We start from the raw sequence: 25880 nt of genomic DNA, 5'->3' as shown, positions 1-25880 counted from the left end.
TCTCTGTTTTCTTTGTCTGGATCTTATGAATGCATAATGTGGAACAAAGAACATCAAGCTATGTAAATTGACAAAGCTGATTTATTAACACTACTGAACCAGATTCAAACGTATTCCTTTTTAAAAATAAATTTAGAGGACCAATTCGTTTTTTTCAATTAAGGGGCAATTTAGCGTGGCCAATCCACCTATCCTGCACATCTTTGGGTTGTGGGGCGAAACCCACGCAAACACGTGGAGAATGTGCAAACTCCACACAGACAGTGACCCAGAGCCGGGATCGAACCAGGGACCTCGGCGCCGTGAGGCAGCAGGGCTAACCCACTGCGCCACCGAGCTGCCTTCAAACGTATTCCTAAGTACAAGGTTGCTAAAATAAACTATGCTACAACTGTAACTCTACAGAACTCTCAAATACACAACAACTCTCTCTCACGCCTAAGCACCTTCTCCAAATCAAGGGTTGTCAAGTGATATATATATGACTGCTCTTAATCAACATCTGGTAGTAAGAAGTATGTATATGAATTGTTACCCCTTTATCTCCCATACAATACCCATATTGTTACAGAGGGATGCAGATGCATTGGAGACAGTTCAGAGGAGGTTCACTAGATTGATTCCAGAGATGGGGGGCGGGATTCTCTGATCCTGAGGCTGAGTGTTGACGCCGTCGTAAATGCTGTCGCGTTTCCTGATGGCATCAACATGGCCTCAGGATCAGCAATTCTGACCCCCAAAGAGGGCCAGCACGACACTGGAGTGACCCACGCCGCTCCAGCTGCCGATCCTGGTATCAGATGGGCGCCACGGGTCCGCACATGCGCAGTGGGACCGGCGCGATTTCCACGCATGCGCAGTGTCTCCTTTCTCCTCGCCGGCCCCGACACGACATGCTTAGGGCTATAGGGGCCGGCGCGAAACAAAGGAGGCCCCCAGCCTGAGAGACCAGCCCACTGATCGGTGGGCCCCGATCGCGGGCCAGACCACAGCAGAGGCCCCTCCCTTGGGGTCGGACCCCCCCTTCCCACCCCAGAGGCCGCCCCCGGATCCTTCCACACCGAGGTCCCGCTGGGTAAGACCAGGTTGGAACGGCGCCGGCGGGACTCGGTTTTTTGGTACAGCCCTCGGCCCATCCCGGGCGGAGAATCGCCGGGGGAGGCCCCGTAGAGCTGCCCCCGACTGGTGCCAATTCTCCACTCTCCGGAGAATCTCGTGCCAGCGTTGGGGCGGCGTGGCGCGATTCGCGCCGGTCGCGCCGATTCTCCGGCCAGACCCTGGGCTCAGAGAACCCCGCCCGAGGGTTTGTCTTATGAAGAGAGTTTCGGCTTAAACTTTCTGTGGTTCAGAAGAACGAGAGGAGATCTAATTGAGATATATAAAATGACAAAATGTAATGACAAAGTAAACATAGAGCAGATGTTTCCTCTTGTGGACAATCTAGAATGAGAGGTCATTGTTTTAAGATAAAGAATAGCAGATTTAAAACAGAGATGAGGGAAACTTACTTCACTCAAATGTCGTGAACCTGTGGAATTCATTACCCCAGAATGCGGTGGATGCCGGGACATTGAGTAAATCTAAGGTGGAGATGGACAGGTTTTTAATTAATGATGGGTTGAAGGGTTATGGAGAACGGGCAGGAAAGTGGAGTTGAGGCCGAGAGGAGATCACCCATAATTGTATTGAATGACGGAGCAGGTTCAAGAGACTGAATTGCCTAATCCTGCTTCTAGTTCTTATGTTCTTATTGGTGATGTCAGTTGAGGGGTAAATATTGGCCGGGACACCGAGTAGTACTCCCCTGCTCGCCTTCAAAATAGTCCCCTTGGGTCTTTTACATGCACTTGGGAGAGTTGATGGGGTCTCAGTTTAATGCCTCATCCAAAAGGCCGCATCTCTGCCACTGCAGCACTTGGGAGGCTGCCTCGCAAGCTTTAGTACAATCTGAACTTGTGATCTTCTGACTCAGAAGATAGAAGTCAAATGACCCATACACAAATTAATGCTGTTTTAACCACCCAGTTTGTTCCAATCGCACAATGCTGAAGATCTTTTAATAAAATAATATTTTTTTAAACTCTCTTTTGCATCAGTATGTGACAAATGAGCAATGAACCAATGCTACTAACCATTAAATTAGTTGTAACATTAACTTGAGTCTCGTACTGCATTTCTCACCCCACCCAAGACCACCCACTCACCCAGCTGTATGTTATGCTGACAGGTAACACTTGAAAAGATAACTGCGCCACCCCCTGTGAGAGAGCACAGCTGTCAACCTGTACAAGGCCACTCTGAAAGACAGTTATGCACCACCATCCGACTTGTCACCACAGTGACAAGCTTCTATCAGCTATTTGCTGAGCTGCAGACAGCACTGGAGGGAAAGCAGCCACTTCTGAGCTCCCAGCCTCCGCATTGTCTTTAACATGAAAGGGCCATTCCAGACCCACTAGAGAGAACACAAGAAGAACACAGGTCCAACAAAGTGCTTTATGTTGCTCTTTACGATTCCCTGGTTTGGTTACTAAGCAGGAACCTCTGCCCCCTACCGAAGTCTCAAGATAGAACCCTTGTTGAACTCCAGGTGCCCAGAAAAATCGTTATCCATGAAATAATGTCAATAAAGTTGGATAGAGTTAAAAACAAAGCATTGGCATGATTGCTAATGACCTCACCATGGATTGTTTTGACAGAGGTCAAAGCCAAACGGTAAAACAATTGCTGGTGCGGTTAAAAGAAATCTCAATATAAATCGTAAAGTTGATTTTTCTCGCAGGATAACCCCTCATTTGACTGATTGTGACCAATAAAGTGGTGCTCTGTTTATTTCCTGTGATGGCAGCTCTCGAATAATAGTGAATCAGTGTTAAATGATGAACGCAGAGTCAACATTTTAGGATCTTTTTCCACTGATTTTCCTCCCTTTATCTCACTTGCCTTGATGGCGACGATCACACTGGGATGCTGGGATGTCGTCCAGGTGCTCATTTGTGAACTTAGATGGTGCCAACATCTTGATTTCCACCCAACCTCTTAGCTTGGGGGCACTGGGGCCAACCTTTGAACTACAATAGCTGAGATTTCACTGACTTTGTGACATCTCACTCCCTGGAAGTAGGAGTGATTGCTGTGGGCCATGGGTTTGTAGCCTTTTATTTCCAGTTTACATATTTTCTACTGGGTAATTCCTGTTTTACCTTCCTTAATGGGCAATTTAAGGTCTAACAAAAGAACCTCCATGGGAATTAATCTAATCCTGAATAAGTTTATTTACTAAACCAAGCAGCTTTGAATAACATCGATTGTAATTGGCTGGAGGTATGTTAAAAGCAAGAGTACTCTCACTTCTTCACCCCATTAAAATCACTTACATCCTCTTCATGTCAATACTATTTACTGCTGTTGTAGTACTTCACAGACTGTACAGTTTCAATACGCTGACTTCCCCAAACTGCTGTTAGGTTGCAATTACAACTATGGCAGGAAAGCAACGCAGTTGCACCCTACATCATTACTGCCCTTACAGTGTTGTGGTAAAAAGAACATTGGCCTGAATTTTAGGCCCAACATACAAGTGGACACTCTAAATTTAGAATAGGACATTTTAAACACACCCACAATCAGCCCACACGCAAGCTAGATGGGAATCCGAACAGCAAAGTTTGAATACACTGAGCAGATAGACAGTTGGGACAAGTCTGGGTCTGCCCTGTAAACAGGACATCTGGAGATAACCGGTCCCATTCAAATGTATCGATTGCTGTTGGTTGCACAGATGAAGCTAAACTTTCTGGCACCCAGATCTCCCGCCGTTACCATATATGGAGTAACGTGCGGACAATATACCTGGAGATGGACCTCTGGGGGTGGGTTCCTGGTGACCTGCAGAGTTGCAATCAGGATCTCCATTGGGTGTTGAAACCCCTGCCCCGAAACCTCATTGGCTGAGGGCCAGAGAACTTTCTGGAAAGGCATGAAGAGAGGTATAAGAATCGACCACCAGGACCCTCCCCAGCGAAGACTCGGCGCAGAGGAAACAGAGAGGATTCGATGGTGGCCAGAGGACAGAGGCAGCGTACGAGACCCCCTTCACGGACGGAGACCTTGAGTGGATAAGAGAATTGGACCCACAGCTCAATTGCGTTCATTGGCACGGGGAGTATTAGGAATCTTGGGATTATTGTCATTGGGATAATTAAAGTGGGGGTAACTGTCTTTACTTGTCTGATAATAAATTTGGTTAAATTGCAAGTTTATATTTGTCCTTTGTTCATCTAACAAATAAGGGCACCTGGGTAAAACGTTTGAATAATAAACTGGTCGAAGTGTCTGAAGTTTTACAGACAACAGTGTGAATTGCTTCTTGTGATGTGGGTGTCATTGGCAAGGTTGGCATTTATTGTCCAAGCCCAGTTGCACTTCCAAAGGTGGTGGCTGACTGTCTTCGTGAATCGCTGCAATCCATTTGGGGAAGGTGTTCCCTCAATCCTGTTAGGAAAGGAGTTCCAGATGAGAATGTTGACCAGAGACAATGAAGAACAGGGAAAAATGTTGAAGTTGGGATGATGTGTGATGACAAAAGTGCAGCCAGAGGAATTAGGACCTGCCCTGAAAATGAAGAAAGGGAATTAACTGGTGTCAAGCATGGACCTTGATGACTACCTAAAGTCAAATTTATTCTCCATAAGTTCAGCATCCTTGCGAAGTTGAAACAACTTTCCACTGGTGCTGATCTCATTAGACTTGAATTTAACACACGTGCTTGATAAGAATCAGACATGCATGGTGTTAAAGTCAAGGTAATGTGTTTGGTGGACTCAAACTCAATGTCATTCTAACACATTGAATCCTAGGTTATATAAATCTTGCTGAGTGTTGTATGCACCCCTAAAGCTGGCGCCAAATGAATACAAGGCTGGAACCTCGAAAGTTAACTTTTAATTTAAAAAAGTTTTCTTGTCAGCCAAAAGGAGTAGGTGTGCCCCTTAGAATCCCACAACAACACCTTTAACCTCTCCTCCTAGGCATGCACCCCACCTCAATTCCCAACTAGCCCCCCCTCCCAACTCCTATGATGAACATAGTTCCGGGCATCATTCCCTTCAGTACCTAATGGAGGCTTTCACATCATGGCCATGCGGGCTGAGCTGGAGGCTATGTGGATAACTTTAAATGAGGCCTAGAAGCTAAAATGGTCCAGTCGTCACCTTGTCTCGCAGGCCAACCTCTGGCTCAATTTAATTTGTCATGAAACACTTTGGCTGATCATTGAAATCTTGCCCTGTAATGTAAACGCACGCAGAAAAATGCATCATATGATATAAATCCAAACCATATAGTGCAGGACTGTCTCTGGCACAATCTCTCTCTCTGAACTACTATCATCTTCAACAGACTCAGCTCTGCTGACCATCACAGCCATTCCGATAATGGTCAGCACCATCTGCTCCATGAACCTGTTCTTCTTTGGTTAGCTCCTGCTGTCTTAGGTTGTGTGACATCTTGTCCTGCAAGAAATAAAGAAGTGGATCAGTGAGTATTGTGCAATCTCTTGGCATGATATAATAATAATATGGCTCTTACAGTTGGTTAGCTAGAATTGTGTGCAAGCTATGAAATTTGGGTATTAGTGCATGAGGGTTCAGTGGAGCATTTGAATGTTAGGTATGCATCCTGATTGACAGAGATTGTTGGTAGGGAAATGAATAGGGTGGGGTGACGTGAACAGCTGATGAGGCTACCGATGCAGTTGCTATGATATGGCATCTGAAGTTGTACTCACTGGCCTTGATCAGTCATGCAGATCTCTTTTTTGTCTGATGATTTCTACTATTTAGTACTTTGGGCAAAATTGCAGCTGATTGTAAAATTTTGTTGGATATAATGAAGAGAGAATAACTTAATAAACGTTTGTATTTTTCACCCCTTATTATGTTCAGTTAATAAATCATCAAAGTGAGTTTTTGCAACATGAACTTTCATATACTGTCCATCACCTTGTGGCAGAGCATCCAGGCCCTTGGACTCCTGACATTGGCCACTATTACTCTCTGCTCCCACTGCTTTTTGACCTTTTTACTGGAAGGTCTCCTGGCTGCCTGGAAATACAGGACATCTCTCCCTCGTTCCAGCTCCTCCATCAGAGCCTGTAGTACAGTGTCCAAATATCTTGGAGCTCGCTTGCTCCTATGTTGTGCCATTCTTCCATGATTTCTAGGTCAGATTTACTTCCTGCTTGGCTCTGTAGCCACCTGGGTTGGCCACTTCCCGACTTAAAATGGACAAGTTTGTCCCAGACAATAGTTCAGAGGAACTTGCCTGTCGACAGAAAATGGTTGAAGGTACAAGTTTGTCCGAGACAATAGTTCAGAGGAACTAGTCTGTCGACAGAACCCGACTCATAGTTGCTCTCCTAATTCGAGAGGCAGCCCCCCACGACGACCACATTCTTACCCGTCCTTGCCGGTTGCCCAGGCAGTGGAGAAACGGCATTGGTCCCCGCCCTGCCTGAGGACCCCCCTCTGGGTCAGCTACGCTCGGTTCGAACACATACGGCATTGATCACCGTCCTACCCGGGGATTCCATCTAAATCTTACCCGCCACGGCCCATACGCACTCCATTTTGGCTCGTTACGTTCACAATTCTTTTGTTTGGTTTTGGCAACCTTAAGGTTGCTTCCCTATGCTATTTACATCCTCAAACACTGGGATGGTAAATCACACAGGCTGAGAAACAGCTGGCAGTACGGCAGTATTTTCTTAGATGTCTTGTCCAAATTTTCGGTTTAAAAAAAAATCATGGAGTCACACATGGTGACCAATTATAAAGGGAAATTGGCACTAAAAGACAGACATGCTAACGTACAAGATATTAAACAAGATAGTAACAGAAACTATGCTTGATCCACAGAATTCCAGAAGCTCCAGGAAGAGAGAAGAGATGAAAAGGAAGAGAAGAGAACAATGAAGATATCATATGTGTTTTTCGTTATCACTATAATTTCTTATCACTATAATGCAAACCCCCCGCCGCCCCCCCCCACCCCCACCCCCCCGCCGTCAATGATTCACTTCCCCATAGCACCCAGAGCCCAGTGACAAGTAACAACACACCATCATGGTGTGATAGGTTTATAACGTGGTACTCCCTTTCATACGTAATTGAATCCCTTTTAGCATTGGTGATATTATGCAGCATCGTGCAGACTATCTGCATGAGAAAATGGCGAAGGAGAGCCTACCGCTCTCGCACCCCGGTATTCAGGATAAGATCCCCTATTTTCAGTTTTCACCAGGCCCCCGAACCCCTTGATCTACAATAAAGGACATTCGTTTTGCATAATTTGTGAATAAAGAACTATGTCTCATTTGCAACTAAAAGATTGTACAACTCTGTGATTGACCGCCAAGCCAGAGGAAAATGTGAATGCTGCTATTATTTTCGTATTGTTAGGAAGTTAGTATGATTGGATGTTGAAGTGAGTGTAGTTTATGGAAGATAGTTAGAGGTACCCTTTTTTTATATATGTTGTACTGCATGTCCCTGTTGTGCCATAGCGCCACTTAGAATTGTCAGTTAAAATTTTTGTGCATAGTTATGGTCAGTGTAGAGGCCATGGAAGAGTGCTCGCTTGGTCAGGGAGTGAAGACGGCGCAGTTATGTGACCCTTCACGCTTCGCGTTAGGGATCACGAGGGAGTGTAGCCACCTGGGTTGGCCACTTCCCGACTTAAAATGGAGATCCGCTAAGAATGCAGGGAAATTCAGCCAACGCAGGAAAAACAGCAGGTGCAAAGTTTCCTGTATATCAGAACTTGCAGGAACCCAGACAGCACTGAAACTAACAACCATCTACATATTAATAAGCGATCCCCGGGAACAATTGGAAATAGTTAAAGTAAACAAGGCCAAGCCAGACTCCTCGGCGCCAGCAGGAGCCAAGACAAAGGAAGGCCAACGGACACTTAGGAGCCGCCCAGTGATCAGGGAACAGCTACAGTATTGGAGAAATCGATCCAAGTGATCAGAACTCAGTCCAATCACTTGGAACCAGGTACGGGGTCCACCCCGAATGGCGCGAAGCCCCTGGGGACAATAAAATAGAGTCCCCAAGTTCAATTCGTCCTTCTTGGCAGGGTCTCTCAGCAGCTCGAAACAACCCTTGAACGTGACCCGCCTAGTAGCTGCACCAACCAAGTAAGTCTCCAGTCAACGCATGCTACGAGATAGGCACTCCTAGCTACCAGTCCATACCAGCTTTGAAGCCTGCAGATTCAGAATCGAACGAAAGGCCATTTGTTCCGCTGACCTGGTGGGTCAGTTCCAAAGCTAAGTATAGGCCTATAGTGTTAGAGATAGCCTAGTAAGTAGAGTTTTATGCATGAGTAGTGATTGACTGTGTATAATAAACGTGTTTTGATTTGAAACGTACTAACTGGTGCATTGAGTTATTGATCAGTACTTGAACTTGAGCCTCATGGCGGTATCATAAAGATACCTGGCGACTCTGGAGCAAAGGTTATAGAAACAGAGCAAATTAAGTAAAGACACAACGAGGAACATTTAAGAGCCAACCAAAAATTAGCAACAGCTCCCAGCAGCTGCTCCAGCCTCAACATACTTCCCCTTTAGCTGTAAGCAGAAAATGGTGCGTGGGAGTTACGATTTTGGGTCACGTGATGTTGCGTGTGACCAACAAACAATGCAGTGAGCACTGGCTCTCAAGCACCATTGTGCGAATCAGCACAAAGATAGCGTGCTGCCAACATTTCAATTAACAGGGTGAGGGTTAACCCTGCATTGCGATCCCCGTTCTCATTATCAGGGGCAATCCAGTTTAGCTCCCGGTGTCTGATAATTATCATAATCGTAGTTGTGACAACTCACTGTGTACAAGATGTCAAAATGGCTGCCATGTTTCCTACATTATAGTGGGCGGGATTCTCCGAAATGGAGGCAGAGTGTTTGAGCCAGCGTGAACGCCGTCGAGGTTCAAGACGGTGTGAAACGGCCCCTATCCCGACCGATTCATGGCCCGATAATGGGCTAGGAGCGGCGCCGCGTCATTTACGTGCGCCAGGCCTTGGCGCCGCGTAAAGGCGGCGCCGCATACATGACACGGCTGGCGCCGCATAACTGGCGTCGCATGCGCGGGTTGGCCGGCGCCAACCCGGGCATGCGTGGTTGCTGTCCTCTCTGAGTCCGCCCCGCAAGAAGATGTCAGACGGATCTTGCGGGGCTGCGGAAGAAAGAAGGTCCTCCTTCAGAGAGGACTGCCCGACGATCGGTGGGCACCGATCGCGGGCCACACCCCAGTTCAGGCCCCCCCCCCGGTGCAGGATCCCCCCCCCCCTGCAGGCCGCCCCACAGCGTTCCCGCGCTGTTTCCGCCGGCAGCGACCTGGGGCGTCATTCTCCGACCCCCCGCCGGGTCGGAGAGTGGCCGTTGGCCACCGTGAATCACGCCCCCGCCCCCGCCGAAGTCTCCGGTACCGGAGATTGGGCGGGGGCGGGAATCGGGCCGCGCCGGTTGGCGGGACCCCCCGCTCAATTCTCCGGCCCGAATGGGCCGAAGTCCCACCCAGAAATTGCCTGTCCCGCCGGCGTAAATCAAAGCTGGTATTTACCAGCAAGACCAGGTGGCGTGGGCGGGCTCCGGGGTCCTGGGGGGGGGGGGCGCGTGGCGATCTGACCCCGGGGGGTGCCCCTACGATGGCCTGGCCCGCGATCGGGGCCCACCGATCTGCGGGTGGGCCTGTGCCATGGGGGCACTCTTTCCCTTCCTCCTCCGCCACGGCCTCCACCATGGCGGAGGCGGAAGAGACTCTCCCCACTGCGCATGCGTGGTAAACTGTCGGCGGCCGCTGACGCTCCCGCGCATGCGCCGCATTTCCACGCCAGCTGGCGGGGCACCAAACGCCATTTCCGCCAGCTGGCGGGGCGGAAATCCCTCTGGCGTCGGCCTAGCCCCTCAATGTTGGGGCTCGGCCGCCAAAGATGCGGAGCATTCCGCACCTTTGGGCCGGCGCGATGCACGTCTGATTGGCGCCGTTTTTGGCGCCAGTCGGCGGACATCCCGCCGTTGGGGGAGAATTTCGCCCCAGGTGTGGACGGCGCCGGGGGGAACCCGCCGTTTTGGGCTGGCCGTTCGGCCCATCCGGGCCTGAGAATAGCAGGGGTGCCGGAGAATCGCCATTTTGGGTGTCACGGGCGATTCGCTGGCCTACGCCGCGCGGAACTCGACGGGGCCGTTGTCGCCGCTTGGGAGAATCGTGGGAGGGCGTTGGACCGGCGTCGCGGGGAAATTTGGCGACCCAAGCGATTCTCCCAACCGGCGCGGGAGCGGAGAATTGCACCCCGCGAGTCTACTTCACAAGCACTTTTTTGCCATGGGACATCCTAAGGTCATAAAGTATCTCACAATTGCAAGTAGAACATAGAACATACAGTGCAGAAGGAGGCCATTCGACCCATCGAGTCTGCACCGACCCACTTAAGCCCTCACTTCAACCCTATCCCCTTAACCCAATAACCCCTCCTAACCTTTTTTGACACTGAGGGCAATTTTACATGGCCAATCCACCTAACCTGCACGTCTTTGGACTGCAGGAGGAAACTGGAGCACTCGGAAGAAACCCACGCAGACACGGGGAGAACGTGCAGACTCCGTACAGACAGTGACCCAGCAGGGAATCGAACATGGTGCCGCTAACCACTATGCTACCATGCTGCCCTTCTCTATTTTGTCTGATGATTTCTACTATTTAGTACTTTGGGCAAAATTGTAGCTGATTTTATAATTTTGTTGGATATAATGAAGAAGGAATAATTTCATAAACATATTTACTGCACACAGTGAGAATAGATTTTTTTCCTCCTTATTATGTTCAGTTAATAATTCATCAAAGTGAGTTTTTGCAACATGAATTTTCATAAACTGTATTCAAGAATATTCTTTCATAAATAGGTGCACTCCAAATATGCAGTGTTTAAATGTCTTATTCCCTTTGGAAGGCAGAAATTAAAAGAGAAAGACCCGGCCCACAAACTGAAACTGGCTCTTCACGCAGTGTGACGGGTTCTCATGGTCGCTCATCCCAGTAGTGCTTCCTCATGAGGAATCATCACGATAGTGAAATATCATGATAGTGAAATCTCATTCCAGTATCATGGGTTTCTGCCTTCAAGCAAAAAGGGAGGAGACGCTTCGAAGAATAGGTTGCCATTAACCTGCTCAACCTGCAAGATTGGTCTGCACATAAATAATGTTTGCACAATTTTAAGAGGCCACACCACTAGATTTGTCCTGAAACTGTATCAGGCAGGATGTTGACTTGGAGTAAGTTGGGATTCAGGAAGATGATAAGTGCTGCAAGCAATGTTTATAGAGGAGTCTAGCAATAACCAGTGCACGATGCAAATATAATGTTCCTGAGAGATGCTAGAAAGGAAAATGTTTTGGCAACTAGTTTGAAATTAAATCACTGCATAATTTACTGGTATTTCCTGGAGTATCAGTAAAGCAGTACTCCGAACATTATTTAGCATGGGAAATGCTACCAGCATCTCTGTAATACTTGATAGAACTGACCATTATAAAGGCTACGTATCTCAGAAGCTGCCATTTAATTAAAACAGTTTGCCTGGTTTAATATCTCATTGCTGTTCACGGAAACTTGCTGTGCATTATTTGGTGATGCCCTACATTGTAACAGCTTCACAAATTCTTCTCTGGCCGTGAGTCTCCTGAAGTTATAAAAGCTGGAGCCGTTTAAATGCAAGCAAGTTCTTCTTTTTTCCTTCAAACGAGCGCCTTTTTCAGAAACTTAAAATCATTTGACCATAAGGGAAAATGTGCTGAATTGAGGTAAACATTAGAAAATCGGAGCGGAGAAGGTTGGAAAAAGACAAGTTGGCCTCTCTAATCTCATGCCTCTACACTCACTCTGCCATCCATTACAATATCCAGCTGCAGAAAGCATAATAATGTTTTGGCTCAGCTACCCCTGATTGGCAGATTGTTTAAACTGTTTATTGAAAGCGGGTCTTCAGAACCTGGCAAAAAAAACTGCAGGCCCCTATGTTTTCAGTTGATTTTTGCCTCGTCTTTCCCTACATCATTTGATCTTGTCACTTTGCTCCGCAACGATAGATTAGAATGGGAGACAGAATGGAGGAATGAGAGGTATGCCAGTTGGGCCGTTTTTAAAAAAAAATTCAAATAAATTTAGAGTACCCAATTCATTTTTTTTCAAATAAAGGGGCAATTTAGCATGGCCAATCCACCGACCCTGCACACTTTTGGATTCCGGAGGTGAGACCCTTGCAGACAAGGAGAGAATGTGCAAACTCCACACGGACAGTGACCCGGGGCCGGGATCGAACCTGGGTCCTCCGCACCATGAGGCAGGGGTGCTAACCACTGCGCCACCATGCCTCCCTGCTGTTGGGCTGTTTAACACACGATTGCCACAAGGAAATGCAACTGAATCAAGTGATTTCCAGAAACTAAACCCATGTCACTTTAGCTACAGGGCCTGTATTCTTAGGATGGGATTGGTTCCCTCTGGTATTCTTGTGCTTGAAATGTTTTAGTAATCAATAAGGCCGATACGTATTTCAATACATGGTGGGGTATGATGATTGATCGAAGAGATATAACTCATTTTGCATTGTAGAGCGAGATAGTGGCTTTGGCGTCATGTCACTGGGCTAATATTCCAGGCAGCCTAGACAGTTGCTCTGAGGACACGGTGGTGGATTTCAAATTCAATTTTTTGAAAAATCGGGAACTGAAAGTTAGTCTCAGTAATGGCGACCATGATGCCTATCACTTGTTATAAAAGTCCATCTGGTTGACTAGTGTCCTTTAGGGAAGGAAATCTGCTGTCCTTGCTTGATCTGGCATCCCATGCCATTCCAGGGCCACATTGTGGTTGACTTGTAACTGCTCTCAAAGGGCAATTAGGGATGGGCAACAAATGCAGACATTGCCAGTAATGCCCACATTGCACGAATAAAAATAAATCAAACCCAATTTCATGTCTTTGTTTTTCTTTATTTCATAGAATCCCTACAGTGCAGAAGGAAGCCATTTGGCCCAAAGAGTCTCCACTGACCCTCTGAAAGAGCACACTACCTAGATCCACTCAACCACCCTATCCTCTGTAACCGCATCTATCCCTCACACCTTTGAACACCGAGGGGCAATTTAGCAAGGCCAAACCACCTAACCCGCACATCTTTGGACTCTGGTAGGAAACCGGAGCACCCGGAGGAAACCGACGCAGACACGGGCAGAACGTGCAAACTCCGCACAGACAGTCACCTGAGGCAGGAATCGAACCTGGGGTTCTTGGTGTTGTGAGGCAGCAGTGCTAACCACTATGCCACCTCGGTTTGTCCAGATTTCAAGAACATGGCCGGGATTCTCCCCTACCCGGCGGGGCGGGGGGTCCCAGCGGGATGGAGTGGCGGGAACCACTCCGGCATTGGGCCGCCCCAAAGGTGCGGATTTCTCCGCACCTTTAGGGGCCAAGCCCTCACCTTGAGGGGCTAGGCCTGCGCCAGAGTGGTTGGCGTGCCGCCGGCCGGCGGGAAAGGCCTTTGGTGCCATGCCAGCCGGGGTCAAAGCGACTTCGCCGGCCGGCGAAAAGCGTCAGCGGCTGCTGATGTCATCCCCGCGCATACACAGCGGGGGGGATCACGTCCGCGTCGGCCATGTCGGCGGCTTTGGCCGAGGCAGAGGGAAAAGAGTGCCCCCATGGCACAGGCCCACCCGCGGACCGGTGAGCCCCGATCGTGGGCCAGGCCACTGTGGGGGCACCCCCCCGGGCCAGATCGCCCCGCGCCCGCCCCCCAAGACCCCGGAGCCCGCCCACGTGTCAGTCCCCCGGTAAGAGAGGTGGTTTAATTCCCGCCGGCAGGACTGGCATGACAGCAGCGGGACTTCGGCCCACCGTGGGCCGGAGAATCGCCGGGGGGAGGGCCCGCCGACCGCCGTGGCGCGATTCCCGTCTCCGCCGAATCTCCGGCGCCGGAGAATTCGGCGGCCGGTGGGGGCGGGATTCACGCCGCCCCGGCGATTCTCCGATTCACATGTTATTGTGTGAGATTCCGATATTATCGCATAATGGATCACCATGGTGAATTATGTGTATTAATTTATAAGCTACTTGTGGAATCAATCTCCTTGTACTGTTTATCCGTGTTCGTGGCTCATTTTGTCGATGTCATGTTAGCAGCGAAGAGGCTTTGTCAAAACCAAATGGGCAGGCATCCCACCAAATGTATACTGGGAGTCGTGGGAACAAATAAACATGGAGAAGTTGAACAGTGACATCAACAATCAAGTGACAGATTTCCCATAATTGGCTGGATACTTCATCAGCCCTACTTCAGCAATTGGTGATTCGATCTATGATTTACCTGTCAAGGTAAAAGGCTGCATAAATGACATAGTCTGGTGGAGTATTGCACAAGTGGTGCAAGTGCAGAGTGAAGGCTCATAATTGGTTTTCTGTACAAGCGTGCTGTGTTGAAGTGTGATATGGAGGTACTGTTCCAGCAGCGCTAGTCTGCTGGGAATGAAACCCTACAGTGCAGCAGGAGGCCATTTGGCCCATTGAGTCTAAACTGACCTCTCTGGTGCTGTGAGGCAGAACTAAAGGGTCACACACAGCTCCCGTGCATGTGTCGTACCTCTTCCGCTTGGACGGCGCGAGCCGGTTGCACCGTATTTCGTAGTTGTACCCGGTACCTGATTCCCTGTCGGGAGGGAAGCCGCGTACCCCCTGTCGGATACACGCAGCACCGACCGGCGACTCCGAGTCGGTGTGTCCCGAGGGTCTCAGCATCGTGCCACCCCCATGTTGCAATGAAAGATTGAGGGAGATGCAAATCGAGAATTTTTGCATCAGTTTGTTGAAAATAAACGTAACATTATTAATCAGGTCTTAATTTCCATTGTGTTTTTGTTTTATAAAGTTAGAGTTTCCAATTCATTTTTTCCAATTAAGGGGCAATTTAGCGTGGCCAATCCACCTACCTGCACATCTATGGGTTGTGGGGGTGAAACCCATACAAACATGGGGAGAATGTGCAAAATCCACACGGACAGTGACCCAGAGCCAGGATCTTACCTGGGACCTTGGCTCACACACTGCCCTTAACTTCCATTGTTAACATTCATTATAAATCCCCTGACAAATTGTGATTCCTTTTCTGTTTAAAATATTGAAATCAGACAAACTAATTAGACCTAGTGGCACAGACATAATTCAATCGCCATTTAAAATGCATACATGGGAGATCCTTGATTTTATGTAACCAACAGTCACCTAAGGCTGGAATAGAACCTGGGACCCTGGTGCTGTGAGGCAGCAGTGCTGACCACTGTGCCACTATGCCGCCCTACAATATAATGATTGCAAGGAGATTTGGATGTCATGGTATTTAAATGTTGCTACTTGTGGGAAGTAAAGAATCTTTGTTCACATTTTTGTGCCAGTTTTTCTATGTTTTCCTTTGCCACAGCATGGTTAGGTGGAGGAGATCTTTAATGAGGAGATTTTTCAAAAAACTGGAGCAAGATGGGAAGCATCATGGTCCAGCTTTATAACAGGGTGAATGACATCTTCCGCTCAGTGCAGAAGATAACACACCATTAGCCTGCTTTCTGTCCATTACTGTTCGTATCTCCCTGCATCTACCACTCATCTTTCAAATGCAGAGTTAACTGCTTTAGCAAGTGATGTCATCAGCAAGGCAAACAATGTCATTTTTGATGACATCTGTTGGGTCAATAATGAAGACAAGAAACAGAAATGCCTCATGGTTGATTCCCACATGAAAGTTGTGATAAGAAAGTGGACATTTATTTATACTGGCCCGATCTCTAAATTGCCTGAGTGACTACAGGCAGAAGTGGCTATGCACAACTCAAAACTCACAACATGGGGGATAGGGATGACCACATAAAATGCTCAATGTCCCTGGAAATAAGCAGAGGTGCCCACAACATAATCTCAAATAAATAAATGGGAGAATTAACTTCAGATCAGATACCAGGGAATTCAGTATGTTGGTATAAGTTGATCATATAAGTTTCTTTTTTTTATATATAAATTTAGAGTACCCAATTCATTTTTCCAATTAAGGGGCAATTTAACATGGCCAATCTACCTACCGTGCACATCTTTGGGTTGTGGGAGTGAGGCTGACGCAGACAGGGGGAGAGTGTGCGAACTCCACACAGACAGTGACCCGGGGCAGGGATCGAACCCGGGTCCTCGGTACTGTGAGATGTCATAATATCCACGCATGTATATAATGAAGTGCAGACAGGCAGTGATTGACACACAGGATGACCAGTAAGCACACAGCACAGTGCAGCCAATCACCAGACAGGACACCACCACTATAAAGCCAGAGGGCACTAGGTTTCCCGCTCTCTCTGGACCCAGCCACTGAGACAGTCAGAGTCCACGAGCTAGCACAGTGCAAACACCATGCGGTAGCTAATAAGTCTGGTCAGGCTGGTACAAGGTCTCCAGTCAGTTCAGTATAGTGTCGACCCACAGTTAAATATGTATGTTAGTTCTACCATTCAATAAAACCGTGTTGGATCTTCTACAGTGTTAGAGGTCTGTTTCTTGCATCGCTGCATCAAGTGCAGTCCACACCGAACCGACCTGCCTAACACATCATGAGGCAGCAGTGCTAACCACTGCGCACCGTGCCACCCCAGAGAATCTGATAGTTGACTTGATTTAAATATTGGCATGAGTTTTCCACTCCCATTCTTCTTAGGCGTGTTTAGTGAGGGGAGCGGAAAATCCCGTGAGAGACCCAAACAGTGTTTTACGCCAGCGCAAGGTGTCGGCGCGAATGTTCCCTCCCTCACCCCCCCCGCCAGTGACATCAGGAACCCGACTACAATCAATTAGAATATAATTATCAGGCCTTACGCCTGACGATTCCCCCCCCCCCCCCCCCCCAACCCCCCACCCCCAGTTCAGTTATCCATTCACATTGGCGTGAGGGCGTGCTGGCATAAATTGCAACTGGTCTCCCATGGTGTGCACCCAGTGTGCAGACATGCCAAGGGAGTGCAGGTGAGTACATTGTTCTGGGGGGAAGAGGGTCTTGCCCAGGCAGTACCTGAGCAATGCCAGGGGGTAGAGCCAGAGGAGGTTGTTGTGTGGGGGGTGGTATAGTGGAGGAAGTTTGAGGGGGGTCAGGACTTCCCCTCTACAAGGAGAGCCCCAGCTGTATAAAAACCCTCGGTACAGTTCAGGGAAGGAGACATTTAGGGGAGTGAAGGAGTATTAGAATTATATTGAAATAAACCTTGTTCATAATTTCTACTTTCTTTAATGCATTCTGCTTATCGCGGATCCAACACCCCCTAAACAGGTTCAACTAATTTCTGCCAAGATGCATCAGATGAACTGAATTGAATTACGTCCCATTAGAGAAATAGATTGGACACACATTGGTGGCATAGGAATTACTAGCTTAAAAGAAGGCAAAGGCTCACCTAATTTGCCTTCTGGCATTCTAGAGATTGCATGATACAATTATAATGGAGATGATTGACTAATTATGATAAATGATCTCTATCAATTTGCCTATAACATGCCCAGGCATGAGGAAAATCGGAGCGATCGAGCATTTGGCAACCATAGATCCAGAGTCACTTGTTCTTTCCAAGAATGATACACTTGCCATGCGACATATCTCACCTAACTCAGTTCTGATATCCCAAGTTATTACTTTCTGCAAAAAGAATTGTTGCAACTTGCATTTGAATGACCTAAGACCATCTTCTTCCTGAAGGAGCCTGTTCCACAGATTAACCACTGTCTCACTGTAATATTCTTCAGTAAATTAGATTTGAATTAACACCACCACCCCACTATTATGTAAATGGACATACAGTTTGTCCTGGCTGACATTATCTAGACCCTTTAGAATCCTAAAGAGAGCAGTTGCATCACCTTTCAACCTCTTCTTCTTCTTCAGTGGGAGCATACCCAATAATAATCACATTTCAGAACCTAATCCCTGCATCCTTTCAATCACATTGGTTACTCTCTTCTGTGTTATTTCCATTGCTGCACATTTATTTATGTACACAGTATTCTAAGTCCAGTTGCACCAATGATTTCTTCAGTGGCACTATTTCTTAAGTGGAACTTACCAAACCTCCTGAGACAGCAGCTTGCAAACCCACAATCATTACCATCATGACGTTTACCACCTAGAAGGACAAGGGAAGCAGACACATGGGAATATTACCACCTGGAAATTTCCCTTCCTGTCCCACACCATCCTGAGTTGGAGATATATTATCGTTCCTTCACTGTCACTGGGTCAAAATCCTGGAATTCCCTCCTTGACAACACTCTGGGTGTACCTACACCACAGGGACTGCAGCGGTTCAAGAAGGTGGTTCGCCACTGCATTCTCATGGAAAGTTGGGATGGGCACCAAATGCTGGCCCAGCCAGTGATACCCACATACCTTGAATGAATTAGAAGAAACTATTTTAACTCATTAATCACCATTTAATATATCTACATGGGGCAGCACGGTAGCATTGTGGATAGCACAATTGCTTCACAGCTCCAGGGTCCCAGGTTTGATTCCGGCTTGGGTCACTATCTGTGCAGAATCTGCACATCCTCCCCGTGTGTGTGTGGGTTTCCTCCGGGTGCTCCGGTTTCCTCCCACGTTCCAAAGATGTGCAGGTTAGGTGGATTGGCCATGATAAATTGCCCTTAGTGTCCAAAATTGCCCTTAGTGTTGGGTGGGGTTACTGGGTTATGGGGATAGGGTGAAGGTGTTGACCTTGGGTAGGGTGCTCTTTCCAAGAGCCGGTGCAGACTCGATGGGCCGAATGGCCTCCTTCTGCACTGTAAATTCTATGATAATCTCAATTTCACTGAGTATTGTTGTGATAGTTTCAATTTATTGTCAATCTGGATCCCGAGATCATTTACCTTTTCCAGTCACAATTTTTTTCAATTTGTGTAATAATGTGAAATGCTTCGCATTTTGTTGATATTGAATTTCATCTGCCCAATTCTTAAATAAATTGAACTTCTCCTGTAGCTTAACCTGTTCAGTTTTGAAGACTACCACGTTCATTAGATTTATATCATCTTCAACTTTAGCCAGTGTTCCTGTGACTCCTAGCTCCAGATATTAAACAAAAGAAGTCCCAAAAGAATCGCTGGAGGTGCAAGTTGTAACATTTTATTTATAATAATATTAAGAATCTTTATTGTCACAAGTAGGCTTACATTAACACTGCAATTAAGTTACTGTGGAAAGCCCCTATTCACCAATACGCCTGTTCGGGTACATGGAGGGAGAATTCAGAATGTCCAAATTACCTAACAGCACGTCTTTCGGAACATGTGGGAGGAAACCGGAGCACCCGGAGGAAACCCATGCAGACACGGGGAGAACGTGCAGACTCTGGACAGACAGCGACCGAAGCTGGAAATCGAACTGGGACCCTGGCGTTGTGAAGCAACAATACTAACCACTGTGCTACCGTGCTGCCCACCCTTGGCTGATGACAATTGTAGCATGACATTCTGGGGCCTATCAGGCAACATATGGGGCTGGATTCTCTTTTTTTGGGACTACGTCCCCACGCCATCGTGAAAACTGTGGTCTTCTCCGCCAGGTAAACTGGCATCAAAAGGTCACAGATTCACCGTCTAGCAGGGGGCTAGCGGGCAGCTGTCGTGGAGCTGGCAGCTCCAGCTGCCGATATAGCCCCCCGCACGTCCGTATCAGAGTCCGCGCATGCGCACAGCAGCGGCCGCGCCTGTTCCATGCCGGATTCAGCCCACGGACCTGGACTGCCGAAACAGTGCCCCACATCGGCCGCTCGCCCGACCCGGACCGCCCGCACACAAAGCCCTCAGTCCCGAATGAGGCCCCCCCTGCATTCAGGGCAGATGTAATCTGGCCCTTTGGGGGAAAGGAGATGGGGTAGTATTGGTACAAACCAAGGAAACCAAGGACTGTGGCGGCCCCGGACTGAGTCCACAGCCGCCACGCGAGGTTCCCGAAAGGCAGGGCCAGATTAGAACCACGCCGTCGGGGATGGAAAATGTTGGGGCGGGCGTCAGGCAATGGCATGAGCGATAGATTCTCGGCGTGGCTGTAGCCACCTGAGTTGGGCAACTCCCGATGGAAAATGGAGAGCAGCAAAGGCTGCAGGGAAATTGAGCCAACACAGACAGAAACCAGCAGGTGCACGTTTGCTGTGTATTAAACTCTGCAAAAGCCCAGACAGCATTGATACAAGCAGCTATCTGCATAATAATGTAGCAGCCATCTACATACTAATAAGCAATCCCCGGGAACAATTGCAACATTTGGGACAAACAAAGCTAAGCCAGACTCCCCGGCGCCAGCAGGAGCCAACACAAAAGAGGTTAATGGACACCTCAGGACCACCCATCAGGGCACCGCTCCAGTCTTGGAGAAATCAAACCAACCGATTGGAACAAAGTCCAATCACCTGGAACCAGGTACGGGGTCCGCCCTGAAAGGCGGGAAGCCCCTGGGGACTATAAAGTTAAACCCCCAAGCTCAAATCGTTCTTCTTGACAGGGTTACTCAGCAATACGAACCAACCCTTGAGAGTGAACTGTCCAAGCTGCCGCATCACTGAAGTAAGTCTCAAGTCGACGCTCGCTATGAGATAGGCGCTTCTAGCTACCAGTCCATACCGGCTTTGAATCCCACAGTTTCAGAAACCGAACGAAAGGCCATTTGTTCCCCTGACCTGGTGGGCCAGTCCGAAGTTAAGTGTAGGCCTGTTAGTTGTAGAAGTAGCTTAGAAGTAGAATTTATGCATGAGTAGCGATTTACTGTGTATAATAAATGTGCTTTGATTTGAATCTTACTAATTGGTGTGTTGAGTTATTGATCATTACTTGAACTTGAACCTCGTGGCATTATCATAAAGATACCTGGTGACTCGAGAGCAAAGGTTATACAACAGAGCCAATTGAACCAACCAAAAATTAGCAACATGGCGTATTCCATGAGCACGCCGCTTTTCGCGGGGCAGCGAATAATGGAACCAGCGCCGGTCCCAATTTTGTGTGGGAAAACGGATTCTCCGCCCCATCGAACGCGATTTTGGCATCGGGCTGCTGAGAATCCAGCCCATGATGTATCTGCTGCAGAATATTTTCACTGATTCCTGAATTATATGTTTCCAGTACCACCATTTCCAGAAAAATTACAACTAAGGCTTTACTGAAATGAAAGCAATTTGTATCCACCTATCAGCCCCTCACTCATAACGATATCAAACTCACTGGTCCCATAGTCTTCGTGGTCACTTTTGCCAGCCCTTTTAAATGTCAGACTAACCCATGTCCCCAGGCACCTTTCTTTTTTTTAAATATAAATTTAGTGTCCCCAATTATTTTTATGCCCAATTAAGGGGCAATTTAGCGTGGCCAATCCACTGAACCTGCACATCTTTGGGTTGTGGGGGTGAAACCCATGCAGACATGGGGAGAATGTGCAAATTCCACATGGACAGTGACAGGGCCGGGATTCGAACCCGGGTCCTCAGCGCGCAGTCCCAGTGCTAACCACTGTGCCACATGCCCCCCCCCCCCCCAGGCACCTTTCTAATGTCCAATGGCTTTCAGAAGTTTGTGCTGGATTTCCTGCAATTGCTCCCAAATTTCTTTTAGAAACAATGTGAATGATCTCACAATTTACCTCTGAAATCTGTTCCAGTTCCCTTTTCAAGTCAAATGTGTTCCTTGCCTCTTCTTTGGTAAAAACTGAGGCAAACAAACTTCTCACCTTTGAGCTTGTAAGGCAACAGTGGTCATGCACTCACCTTTCAGTGTGGCCCCACTCTATTCTTTAATTTCCTTTTACTCTCATAACTGAAAGGAACATAGTATCCTTCATTTTTCTTGCAATGTTTAATTTTAATTTTTTTCGCTGCCATTTTGATGCAACAATTTATACTCTAGGCCTACCTTATGCTGTAGATTCCATCTTAATTCCTGACCATTTTATTCCCTGGTCTGAAATGCTTCTTGTACCTGAGGAGTTGCTTGGCAGTCCTGTTCTATCACTCAGGTATGTCTTTTAAACTCAAATGCTGTGTATAGCTACACATTGTTCCATTGCATTCAGAGGCAGCACCTTGGACGGGAGAAAGTTCCTCCAAACTCCCAGTCATATTCAAAGTTTTCAGGACCACAATGGCAAGAATTCTCAAGCATATAAAGTGTCTCCGCTTAAAATATGACAATTTTGTTTGGGTTTTGGTTAGCTTCACTATTATTACATCAAATGTAATCATATTGGCATATTGACCAATTTTCCATTAATTCTAGAAGTCCTTTCTTTCCTAACTAATAGTTTGTTTCTGGTAAGTTGGAATTTCCAAGTCACCTTTATTTCATCGCATTGTTGGTGGTCAAGGATTTCAGCCTCTCCTGGTCATGTATATCATATCCCTAGTAATTTGGTGTACCTTTGCTACCACCGGTTACTTTTACCCAAAGTGAGTGATCTGTGCCTGCCTTTTTCACATTCTGGGCAAAAATTCAAGTCATTCAAAACCCACCAACTTACATAAAGTTAAAGTCATCAGACCTATCTCTCATCATTGGGATTAGTGGCTGACCCTCCAGCCCCAGTTAAACTCCCCATTAATTCCTGGTGGGCAGGAGGCAGTTCAAAAAGATCAGCAATCTACCCACTATGATCCCACTTTCACCATGTTCCACTATTATGCTATGCACTTGAGCAGGCAATCAAGAAGAACACCTGCAAAAAGGGTCCTTTGTTAAATGAGCAGTTTGGGCTTTTTCAAAGTTTCTATGTTTTATTTTCTTTCTTTTTCATAAAAATGTCTTGCTACCATCATTTTGTGTCTTTAACTTCCTTTGTCTTCCACTTTCAGTTTTACATGTTGTTCAGTGACTATTTTCCATTCAAACAAATGAATTTACTTTTCCTCCAGACCATTTGTTCCCTTTGGGTTATCTATTTCTTCTCTATTTCTCAACTTTATCTGTTTTGCTTGTTTTCTTTAAACCCGTAAGTTTCGTTAACAATGTCATTAATTTTCTTTTCTTTTTTTCCCCTGATAATTTGCGTTTTAAGTCTTTTCTTTTGTGTTAAAAATGTTCATTTTTAAAAAGTTGTTCATTTGTGTCTTCCTCTCATTATTTTCATTTGCTTGCAAAATCAACGCGCGCGAGCGAGAGAAAGGCTGCAGGGAAGTTAAAAGACAGGTCATGACTCAGAAGACTAAAGCAGTTAAAAGCAGATCAAGATGGAGTGGAGAAATGCAGAATGCTAGAAACACAGATAAAGATATCCTGAGTCAGCAGAGACAGCATGAGACTGCGGCAAGAGGGGCCTTAAGTCAGCAATAGCAATAGAGCAAAGCACTTTGTGAAGACATCCTACCAGATGTGTGATGAGTAATATCTTGTGAGTTATTTTGTGACCTGGAAGTAATGTTGATGACACTGCATGTCCTGTAATCTCCACAGGTCATAACTGTCACTGGCATTTTATACTTATTATTTCATATATTTTATTACAATGTCATAATAAAATAGCTGAAATAATTGTTGTAGCGGAGATGAGCTAAGCAAAACGAACTGAACCTTTGGATTTTTGCCATCCTGGTTATGAAGTATATATATTTTTTAGATATCCCACAATTTCTCATTGCACATTTAATTGACACTCAGTGGAAATCTGGAGGCGGTGAAATTACCACAAATGGTGAAAGTGCACAGGAGAAGATTGAAGAAAATAGTGGGATCAATTTTAACTCATTAAAGACCCACCCAGTTGCACAGAGTGACAATTGGGCCCCATGTTTAACTTGACATCTCAACTCATTTTTTATCTTTATTAGGTGCCTCATAAAAAACTCACGACGGAGGCTAGAACAGGTGGAGTCAGGGCCCAGAAAGATGGCTACCAAATGGAAAACAGAAGGAAGATGTTAAGAGAAACAGCCACAGGAACTTGAATATTGCCGGAAAAAAGAGACATGCTGTTGAAGATTTTTGTAGTCAAACAGAACAGACACGAGAATACCAAATTTAAAAAGGAACGTCAATTTACACAGCATTTTGCAGAGATCACTCTCTCCATGACACCCTGGTCCATTCTTCCATCTCCTGCAAGTCTTCATACCCTTTCCGCGGTACCTGCCCCTGCAATCACTAGAGGTGCAACACCTGCCCCTTTACATCCTCCCTGCACACTGCCCAAAGGCCCAAACACTCCTTTCATGTGAAGTAAGGTTTTACTTGCACCTCCTCTAATTTGGACTACTGTATTCGCTGCTCCCAATGCGGTCTCCTCTGCATTGGGGAGACTAAATCCAGATTGGATGATTGCTTTGCGGAATACCTTCACTCAGCCCACAAGCATGACCCCAACCCTCCGGTCGCTTGCCATTTCAACTCAGCATCTTGTCCACATGTCCATCCTTGGCCTGCTGCAATACTCTAGTGAAGCCCAATGCAAACTGAAGGACCAGCCCCTTATCTTACAATTGGGCACATTACAGCCTTCTGAACTTAACATTGAGATCAACAACCATGAACTGTATACTGTCCCCTCCATTTTGACCCACTTTTTGGTTTCCTTAGTTTGTAGCAATACTACCCTGTCTCCTTTCCCCCAAAGGGCCAGCTTACCTCTGCCCTGATAGGTGGATTGGCTAAATTGACCCTTAATGTCCAAATATATGCAGGTTAGGTGAATTGGCCATGATCAATGTATGGGGTTAGGGCAGGGGAGTGGGTCTAAGTAGAGTACTCTTTCGGAGGGTCAGTGCAGACTCAATGGTCTGAAAGACCTCCTTCTGCATTCTACAGATTCTATGGAATACAAGACAAAAGATATTCAACAGCATGTCTCTTTTTTTTTCATCAATACTTCTGTTAAGAGAAGTGTTATAACCTGCCTGCTTACCACTGGCTGGGGGCTAATGGCAATCCCACAATCCTTAGGGAATATGAGCTTCCCCAATGAGGGGGGTGGAGAAATCATTAGCAGATTCCCTGCATAAATAGAGCTGGCCAGTATGGAACCAGCTAATAGGTGGGTTGCGGTTCAGTGAGATGTTAAAACTTGGAACAAAAATATGAAAACTGGACAGCCACAAAATCATGGCTTTTTTGGGGGGGTTTTCCCAGGGGATTTTCAAAAAAATAATAAATTCTTTAGGCCCCGGGAATTCGGCCCTGCCCAAGCGCCAAAGCTCCGATCCACGGAGCTGGAGAGAGAGAGAGAACAAAAAGGAGAGACTGGTCGCGGTGAGCAGCACGTGGAGGAGGAGTGGGGATCGCTCAGAAACGGCCTGAAAGTCGGAGCACGGAGAGGATCACAAGAACAAAATAAGAATTTTTAAATTCAACCTTCCTTGTTCCTCTCCTGCAAATTTTTTTTAAAAAAAGAAAAACTTTTTTAAAGGGAAATAAAAAACTTTCCAAAAAAAAAAATCCCTTTTTATATTAAAAAAAATCGTTTTGAAAAGGAAGGCACAGACAGAAATATGCCTCCAAATAATAAATTGAGGGGACCGCGAGATGTAAGAAGGAACAGCAGCGAAGGCGAAGGAAAAAAGCAGGAGCTGCGGCCGCACAGGCAGGCGACCCCACGGGGCGAGGCAGAGGTTCAGGCGAATCAGGAAGCGGAAAAGCTGGCGAGCTGAGCAGCTGAGCAGGAACAGGACGTGGTGACCATCCCCACCCTCCCCCTCCCCCCCGCACAGGGGGAGGAATGGAGAAGCGTGCTGAAAACGGAAATAAACGCCATAAAGGAGGAGATAA

The sequence above is a fragment of the Scyliorhinus torazame genome, chromosome 12 (genome assembly GCF_047496885.1).
Source record: "Scyliorhinus torazame isolate Kashiwa2021f chromosome 12, sScyTor2.1, whole genome shotgun sequence".
Taxonomy (NCBI): Eukaryota; Metazoa; Chordata; class Chondrichthyes; order Carcharhiniformes; family Scyliorhinidae; genus Scyliorhinus; species Scyliorhinus torazame.
This window is presented reverse-complemented; position numbering follows the sequence as displayed.